Source organism: Arachis hypogaea, chromosome 16 (assembly GCF_003086295.3).
Source record: "Arachis hypogaea cultivar Tifrunner chromosome 16, arahy.Tifrunner.gnm2.J5K5, whole genome shotgun sequence".
Lineage (NCBI taxonomy): Eukaryota > Viridiplantae > Streptophyta > Magnoliopsida > Fabales > Fabaceae > Arachis > Arachis hypogaea.
Window position 1 is genome coordinate 99,890,584 of NC_092051.1, and position 10,000 is coordinate 99,900,583.

Sequence of the window (10,000 nt, forward strand, 5' to 3'; positions counted from 1 at the left end):
AAGATTGAAGAAGAAGATAAACTATTATTGATTCATTGAATTACAATAGAGCTCCCTAACCCAATGAAAGGGGTTTAGTGAATCATAGCTTTGAATTCAATTACAAAGAAAAAAAACTAGCTAAAAGTCCAAGTAAAAATTTTTTCCCTAACTTAACTTCTATCCTATTTATACACTTTCTATATTGAGCTTCAGTTGTGCTTCTTGGGCTTTGAGGCCTCTCCTTGCTTTCCTTTTGCCTTGGGTTTATGATCCATAATCTTGATGAGGTTGTTGATCCAAATCCTGTAACATTTATTGAGCCAAGTTAGTGATAATCAAATAATGACACATGACTCAATAAATTGAGATTTCAAACTCATCAATCCTTCAGGCCCAATCCCATAAACCATGATATTCAATTGGGTTTCATACCAAAGTAAGTTTAAGTTAATATTTGTGCTCAAAGACTAACTTAAATCACAATATTTTTGGCCCAGAAACCTTTTCCAAGAGTGGCGTTTAAGTTGTAGTTTTAAGCTTAAACTGCAGCTTAAACGCCAGACACTTCCAGTGAGGCCTTTGTAGAAGCACGTTTAAGCTTCAGTTAAGGTTAAACTGAATTAAAGTGAAATAGAAGCAGCCCGAGCGAACACGTTTAACCTCCAGTTTAGAAACTGAGGTTAAACGTGGAAAAGGAGGATACTGGAGCGAACACGTTAACCCATTGAGGTAAACGAGGAAACGTAAGTAGAATGATAGCCCTGGAGGTGTCGAACACGTTAACCTCCAGTTTGAGGTCAAACTGGAGGTTAAACGTGGAATGGAGAGAGCAACCTGGAGTAGAAAACTGTCGAACACGTTTAAGCTCCAGTTTGAGGTCAACTGGAGCTTAAACGTGGAATGGCTCCCTGGTACTCTTCTGGTTCTGGCGTTTAACCTCCAGTTTGAGGTCAAACTGGAGGTTTAAGTATCCTGGATGGATCATGTATCGATACACGTTTAAGCTCAGTTTAAGGTTAAACATGAAAAGCTTAAGCCGTAGGAAATAGGAAGAAGGTAGCCCTGGAGAGTCATGTACGAACACGTTTAAGCTTCAGTTAAGGTTAAACTGAGCTTAAACGTGGAGATGAGGGCAGCCTGGAGGTCGAACACGTTTAACCTCCAGTTTAAGGTTAAACTGGAGGTTAAACGTGGAAAAGGGTGGAGGCATACTGGAGGTCGAACACGTTTAACCTCCAGTTTGAGGTCAAACTGGAGGTTAAACGTGGAAGCTTAGAATGGTAGCCCTGGAGGTGTCGAACACGTTTAACCTCCAGTTTGAGGTCAAACTGGAGGTTAAACGTGGAAATGGAGAGAGCAACCCTGGAGGAGAAAAGCTGTCGAACACGTTAAGCTCCAGTTTGAGGTCAAACTGGAGCTTAAACGTGGAAATGGCTCCCTGGTGCTCTTCCCACTCCTGGCGTTTAACCTCCAGTTTGAGGTCAAACTGGAGGTTAAACGTGGAACTCCTCCTGGTGGCATACTCATTCTGGCGTTTAACCTCCAGTTTGAGGTCAAACTGGAGGTTAAACGTGGAATGCTTCTTTAGTGAGGCTTTTCATTCTGGCGTTTAACCTCCAGTTTGAGGTCAAACTGGAGGTTAAACTTCAATCCCAGCATTTCTTATCCTTCATGATTTTGGCGTTTAAGCTCCAGTTTAGGCTTAAACTGGAACTTAAACTCCACATGTGATATTCAAGCTTCCTTTATTGATTTTGTTGCTTCCTTGCTTAGCCTCTTCTTCCCTGAAATCATCCAAACAATTGCATCAAAATCTTGCAAAATTTCATGAGAAATCTTCCATTCATAGCATTTAAGTAATATAACTAAAACTCATGGAATTTGCATCAAAATTATATTGTTTGGATGGTTCATTGCTTTGTTCTTCATTTAACCATTTTTGGTTACTTTAAGCTCAAGAAAATGCATAAAACAACTAAAACTAACAGAAAAATGCTAGTGAAACTAGCCTATGATGCCTTGGCATCACAACACCAAACTTAATACTTGCTTGTCCCTAAGCAAGTCCTGAGTTATTTGAGAAGAAAGTATGAAACAGAAAGCAATTACATTGGCTATATTAGCAAGCATTTGAAGTTCATCAGAAGGGTTTTATGCAGAAAGTTGCAGCATCACTTTTTCATACTTATCAGGTAAGATTATCACTTTTTCTTTGCATCCATCAAACACTGCTATGGCCTCTTGTTATTTTTATGTCTTTGGCACTTTTCTCTTCTTTGTTTTTCTTTTCTTTTTCTTAGAGCTTCTTTTGCTCCTTGTTTGCTTAGTGTCATGTGTTGCACAAGCCTTTGGCATTTTCTTTTTCTTATCAGTGCACTACACATATCCACTTTAGGCATTTTAGTTCACATTTCTTCTTGAGACATTGGTGCCCAGCACCTCTTTGTGTGACTAAATGTTTTGTATTTAGGTTGCTCTTGATAATGGACTTTTGGTTGATAATCCCGGGTTAGTTAACCCAAGTTACCAAGTGTTGAAACACTCCTCAGAACCTATTCATCCAAGCATATCCTTAATACATAAACACCACAGGCATTTGTCTCAGAAGATCAAACCATTGGTGCCTAGCTTATTTTCTCAACTTTCTTGCTTTTTGGTTGCCCTTTTTCAGTGGCTTTTTCTTCTTCTTTTTCTTTCTTTTTCATGGCCAAAGACATTTATTCATCAAGATCCATAGACAGTTTTCAATTTCTACACAAAGAATGATAATTCTACACTCTAATTCCAGTGATCTGACTAAACAATCAAGCATGCATACCACCACTTAATTCTACTTGATTTGTCACTAATTTAGCCAAGTTACTTTTGTTCAAACTTTTCTTTTATTTTTGGAAACAGAACAAGCATGGCACGCACTTGTTTAAGAAGGTGAAGTTATATCCAAACATCCAGGCATTCACTTTATTCAAAGCAATTAACAAACACTCATACAAAAAAAAACAAAAGACTCATACTAAAAAAAAAAAGACTCCACATAACACTTAAATGACTTATGATGAAAACAAGTTCATAAAGACAATTCACCAATTATCATTTGATTATTAAGGAACGAGACCACCTCTTATTTATTGCTTGGTTCTTCTTAATTCTTGGGATCCTGCTTCTTCTTGCTTCCTGCCTCTTTTTGACCACTTGTGCTTCCTTTGTCTTTTCTTATGAGCTTTTTCCAGAATCCAGCCTTTTTCATCGTTTCTTCCACTCCTTTTTCAAGGATCATTGCCTTGTTTATTTCTCCTTCTTTCCTCCCTTTGAAATACTCATCATAAGCTGGGAATGCTGGGTCCATCTTGTGTAGATGTTCCCCTATGTAGTTAAGCTTAATTTGCGAACTGATGTTGTAATCAGCTTGGACTGAGTATCTTGCATTCTGTAAAGTGGTGGCTTCCTTGATTGCAAAGACATTGGCATCTTGGTGTTGGCATATGTGGCTGAAGGATTCCTGCAAGTGTAAATTCTGTTCCCTTTGCAGATCCAAGAATCTTGATTCAAAGTTCCTTTGCATATCCATCATTTTTAGATGAAAGTCCTCTTGTCTCTCCTGAGACCTCATGTATTGTTGAGACATTCCTTCCATGATTTCCTGCATTCTGCTCATATCCATGGGGTCTCTGGGAATTCGTTGTCTCCTTTCAGGAGTTGCTTGCTCTTCTTGCTCTTCTTCTCTGTCTTCTCCTTCCTGTCTTTCTTGTTCTGCTTCTTGCTCGGCTTCCACTTGTTGCCCTTCTTCATTTCTTCTTCTTGTATGCCTTGGAGGAGTTGGGCCAAGAGTCATTCTGTGCGCAGTTATGGCCAATCCAGGATATAGCCAATTAGGTCTTTCATCCTCAAGTGGTACTTGGGCATCGATGCATAGTCTAATGATAGTGCTAGGGAAGTGGAGCCAGGATTCAGGGTCACTTTTCTCACTAAACTCTTGTATCTGTTCAGCAATGAGTTTATGAACTTTGATCTCCCCTCCCACCATAATGCAATGTAGCAAGATGGCTCTTTTAGGGACTATTTCTGAAGAGTTTGCAGTGGGTAGGATGGATCTCCTAACTATTGCATACCACCCTTTAGCTTCAGGTGTTAGGTCTCCCCTTCTCAAGACTCTTGGAGCCCCTCTTGTTTTTCTCACCCATTCAGCTCGGATGGCACAAAGGTCCTCAGCAATAGTTGCATAGTCAGGTTCTCCTATCATCCTTTCTTCATAACTTGCTTGGCTGAAATGTATGTTTTTCAGGCCAAGAGTTTTCATGATTGCTTTGGGACTGAAGTCAACTTCCACCCCTCTCACATAGCTTTTGTATGTGGGTTTCTTGGTTGGATCCTCCCTTACTGCATTTGCATAAAACTCTTTCACCAGGTTGATGTTGATTTTAGTGATTGGCTTAGTCAGGAGCTCCCACTTCCTCTTTTTGATCTTTTCCCAAACACCTGGGAACTCATCCTTTTCAAGGTCAAAGGGAACCTCAGCTAGTACCGTTTTAGGTCTCATCCATTCGGCTTGAATCTCATGGAAAACTGATCTGTATCTCCATGCATCGAATTCCCTGTTTTCCTCCATTGGCTGCTTGTCTTTTCTTCTTTTGTGGCTAGATGAAGCTGCCATTGGTTCTTTAGTTTTGGTAAGTGACAAGCTAAAGTTGACAAGGTGAAGCAAGAAGTGTTGTTGGAAGTGTGGTGAGGTTGTTTTCGGCAAGAGATAGTTATGCTATGATGAAGGAAAATGTGTATGGAGGAGAATTGGTGGTGTGGGACTCGTTCCCCAAGTGATTCTTTATAGTGCCCATGAGTGAAAAATGGACGGCTAGGGTGGTTTGTGAAGGGTGGCTTGATGGTAAATATATGAATTGTGGAGAAGGACGATTTGCTTTTCATTTTTTTTTGGAAGTATTCTGGGTGCATTAGGTTGTACATGTAGCTTTCTTTTCTTGCAGAACTTCCTTTTCCCATGTGTTAGTTTCAAAGATTTGTGAATTTTCTTTTTGACCAAGCACGTACCTCCCTTTGTCTTTTTCCTCCATTTTTGTCTTTTCTTTTGTACCTGCACAAACAAACAAATTTGCTATCATTTTTCGGTCCATGTGAATTATGAATAGTATTTGCACATGTAAATCAATGCTTGTCTTTATGAGCTTATAGCCGTGACTTCTACATGTATGCACACTTATTATTTGGACACCAAACTTAGTGTTTGGTCAAGTCTCCTGATGACATGAAATCCATATTGGTTGTCCTTAATGAGTGTGCATAATTCTAATAAATCATAGTCACCTTGGCTCTTTGATTCTAAACAAAGTCGCTACCCTAAGTAATTGAAACCAAAGTATTAAAACATGTGAATGGTATACTTGTCATGAATTTTGAAATCCAGAGGAACTTCTTGCTTTTCATAAACTGTGTTCAAAAAGAACACCAAACTTAATGTTTGGTTGTGCACCTTGAATGAAAGATGGAATTCAATTTGAGTAAGATTTGGGAGTGCCCTCAGGCACACCAAACTTAGAGACCAATTGTAATTTACATGCAAGGTTTAGTGCACTTAATCAATAGTTGTCCTGAGGATTCAAGTTCATGCATAAGAAACCATGCTTTATTAGATGTAAAGCAAAGCACTAAAGATTAAGGATACTAAAAACATGGGTTGCCTCCCATGAAGCGCTTCTTTAACGTCACTAGCTTGACGGTTGTCCCTTGTTAGGGTGGATTGTAGTGCTTGACGTCTTCTCCTCTCACTATGAAAACGTCCCCACTTGATTCATTCATGACCTCTAAATGTTCCATAGAAAGAACTTTCCTGATTGTGAACACTTGAGGGAGCTGGGAAGGAATGGTTTTGAGGCCAGGTGGGATTGGCAGATAATGACTTGATATCACGTTATCTCCCGGAGAAAAACCTTCAGTGGGAATTTTCTTGTTTCTCCATCCTCTTGGCAATCTCCCTATCACTCTTCCCTTTCTCTTGAGGATTTCTTCATTGACCCTTATGTCAGGAGGATCCTTCTGATCTGTTTCCACTGATTCTTGTGGCTCTAACTCTTGCAACTCTTGTTTGCCTTCCAAGGACTGTTTTAGAGTCTCAGCTGCTGGATTACTTTCCTCCAAACACAGATGGCTACTAACATCTTTAGGCTTTTCAGGTTTCGGTTCAGGCTCAGATGCAGGTTTGAAAACTTTGAAAATGAGCTGTTCATCATGTATTCTCAGAATCAGCTCTCCTTGTTCTACATCTATGAGCGCTCTAGTAGTGGCTAGAAATGGTCTGCCCAGAATGATAGGGTGTAAGTAGCTTTCCTCCATGTCCACAATGACAAAGTCTGTGGGGAAATAATAATCCCCCACTTTCACCAGCACATTTTCAACTACCCCTTCAGCTTGCTTCTGAGTTTTGTCAGCCAGTTGTATGATTACATCAGTGGATTTCACCTCATTCAGTTGTAGCCTCTTCATAAGAGTTAGAGGCATCACATTTATGCTAGCTCCTAGATCACAGAATCCTCTGTCAATTTTTGTTTCCCCTATGATGCACGGGATATGAAAACTTCCTGGGTCTGTTTTCTTAGAGAGTGTGTCCTTCTTGATGAGAGCACTGCATTCTTTGTTCATTGTTACCGTTTGTCCTCCCTTCAAAACTCTTTTCTTGCTTAACAATTCCTTTAAATACTTGATGTGTGTGGGCATTTGATAAAGAATCTCAAGAAAGGGAATATTGACATGAAGAGAGTTAAATGTCTCTAGAAACCTTGAATAGGTTTTCCTTTTTTCACCTCCTCCTAACCTCTCAGGAAATGGTGCTTTTGGTTGGTATATTTCCATCATGCCTTTTTGCAGTTCCTTGGCTTTCTCAGTTCCACCTTCCTGCTTAACTTCTTCCACACCTTCCTTCAAGATTTCTGGTTCCTGCTCTGAGGGCCTGATTCCTTCTTCTTCTGAGACTTCCTTCAATATGGTGATGGCCTTGCATTCTTCCCATCTTACTCTCTTTTGTTCCCCTTTAGGATTCTTTTCTGTGTCACTAGGGAACACTGCAGTTGATTTGGGTGCCTGTTGAGATAGCTCTCCTACTTGAGATTCCATCCTCTTGAGTTTTTCACCATGGTTTCTTAAGGTAGTTCTCACATCATCCCTGAAGCTCTTCAATTCAATTATGTCTTGACTCATGGTTGCCATCATTCCTTCTATCCGGTTTAATTGATCTTGAAATTGTTGGTTCGGATTAGGTTGGGTATGTTGATTATTTTGGCCATGATATGATGGTTGGGGGTAAGTGTTTTGTGTGGCTTGGTATGATCTTTGGTTGGAGTTTTGGTATGTGGAATTGTTATGTTGGTTGTGGTTGTAAGGTTTGTGGTTTTGTGGTTGGGTTTGTTGGTTTCCCCACCCAAAGTTTGGGTGGTTTCTCCAGCCTGGGTTGTAAGTGTTGGAATGTGGATCATATGATTGCCTTTGTTGGTTTCCCACATAGTTAGCCTCATCCCAATCACCTCCTTCAATGCTTACTTCCTCTTGATCTTGTGTGTGTATTGCAGCCACTTGCTTTGTTTCTAATTGCCTGGTAAGCTCTGCTAGTTGCTTGGCAAACACCTTGTTTTGGGCTAGAATTGTATCAACATGGTTCAGCTCCATGACTCCCTTAGTGTTGTGCCTTTCTGATGCATAGTAGTACTCATTCTCAGCCACTGTCTCGATCACTTCAATGGCTTCTTCCACAGTCTTTTTCCTGTTCAATGAACCTCCTGATGAATGGTCTACAGCCTTCCTTGATTCATAAGAGAGCCCATCATAGAAGATGTGCAATTGCACCCAATCATGGAACATGTTTGGTGGGCATTTCCTTGTCAAGTCCTTGAATCTCTCCCATGCCTCGTAGAGAGTTTCACCATTTTGTTGTCTAAAAGTCTGAACCTCAGATCGAAGCCTATTGACCTTTTGTGGAGGGTAGAAACATGCCAGAAACTTGCTTTCCACCTCATCCCATGTTGTTAGACTCCCCCTTGGGAATGATTCCAGCCACTTAGCTGCTTTGTCCCTAAGTGAAAATGGGAACAAAAGCAGTTTATAGGCATCTTCCTGGACTCCATTGGACTTCACAGTGTCACAAATTCTCAGGAATTTTGTGAGATGTTGGTTTGGGTCTTCATTAGCACTTCCTCCAAAGGAACAATGATTCTCCACTAGTGATATTAGCTGTGGCTTGAGCTCAAAATTGTTGGCCTGAATGGGTGGTTTCTGGATGCTACTACCACAATTCCCAGAGGTTGGGTTTATGTATGAACTAAGAACCCTCCTCTCAGGGATGGCATCGTTTCCATTAACTCTCTCATGGTTGTGAACTTCTCTATCCATGTTGAGATCTAAAGCTTCCTCAAAATTGTCCTCAGATTCTCCTTCAGATTCCTCTTCTCCCACTACTCTCTTCCCTCTTGCTTCCCTTCTAAGTCTATGAAGGGTCCTCTCTGGCTCGGTATATGGAGGAGTTGATGTCTCTCCTCTCCTACCTGTCATACAAGAACACAGCCCAAACACAAACAAGTGAAATACTCTTGGTTAATGGAAGAGTATGGTTAGCTCAATTGAGGAATTAATTCAAACAGTTAGTGAGTCAGTGAGTTAGTTGCATGAATTTAAAGGCATAAAGAAGGAAAGCATGTAACCAAGTGCAGAAATTAAAATTCAACAAGTATCTTGAACAGAATTAACAAAGCAAGAGAAAATTGCTCAATCTAGTTAGCTTCCAATTTGAGAATTGTCAATCGAAAACCAATCCCCGGCAACGGCGCCATAAACTTGATGCACATAAACTAGTTATGCTATGATTTAGGAAATTGCACGATCGGCAAAATTCCTTCCGGCAAGTGCACCGGTTATCGTCAAGTAAAAACTCACAATAGAGTGAGGTCGAATCCCACAAGGATTGGTTGAGTGAGCAATTCGGATTAGAAGTGTGTTCTAGTTGAGCGGAATCAAGATTGAGATGAGTATTGCGGAATGTAAAATTGGCGGGAAAAGTAAATGACAAGAAATTGAAATGGCGGAATCTTAAATTGCATGAATTAAAGAGCAGAAACTAAATTGCTGAAATTAAAAGGGAATGGGGGTGATTGCATGAATTGAGTAGCAGAATGTAAAGAGAAAGTGGAAATCAGAAATGGGGAATTCATTGGGTTATAGGAGATATTGAGATCTCCGAATCAAAACATGTTTATCTCTTCCTCAACTAATGCGTTCATTGAATTTTGCTTGGCAATCTTATATGATTGGATCCCAATCCCTTGGCTCACCAATTCTCTCTAAAAACAAACAAATTCCCAATCCCTTGGTTTAAATGTTCATAAGAAGAGATGATGCTTGATCACTGATTATACCACACAATTTCATGAACCACAATTTGGTAGGATTACATGTCACAATATCCATCCAAACCCCAATCCAATTCACTGTGAGAAAGCTTCTCTAGCATGAATCCTCCATTCCTTTCCCAAGGCTCCGAAGGATTCCAAGTATGAGTAGTTTCTTTCCCAAGACAACTACTCAATGGAATTAGATCGAGAAGCTTTCTAACAAAATTCAAGAGAAAAGATTGAAGAAGAAGATAAACTATTATTGATTCATTGAATTACAATAGAGCTCCCTAACCCAATGAAAGGGGGTTTAGTGAATCATAGCTCTGAATTCAATTACAAAGAAAAGGAAAACTAGCTAAAAGTCCAAGTAAAAATTTTTTTCCCTAACTTAACTTCTATCCTATTTATACACTTTCTATATTGAGCTTCAGTTGTGCTTCTTGGGCTTTGAGGCCTCTCCTTGCTTTCCTTTTGCCTTGGGTTTATGATCCATAATCTTGATGAGGTTGTTGATCCAAATCCTGTAACATTTATTGAGCCAAGTTAGTGATAATCAAATAATGCCACATGACTCAATAAATTGAGATTTCAAACTCATCAATCCTTCAGGCCCAATCCCATAAACCATGATA

General features: G+C 39.9%; 1 non-coding gene across 1 annotated transcript; it reads left to right on the forward strand.

The window, feature by feature from the left end:
* Nucleotides 1-7,840: 7,840 nt before the first annotated feature.
* On the forward strand, nucleotides 7,841-7,944 carry LOC112759909 (small nucleolar RNA R71). The gene has a single exon (XR_003180373.1). It is a non-coding gene; the product is annotated as a small nucleolar RNA R71 (small nucleolar RNA).
* The last annotated feature ends 2,056 nt before the right edge of the window (nucleotides 7,945-10,000 follow it).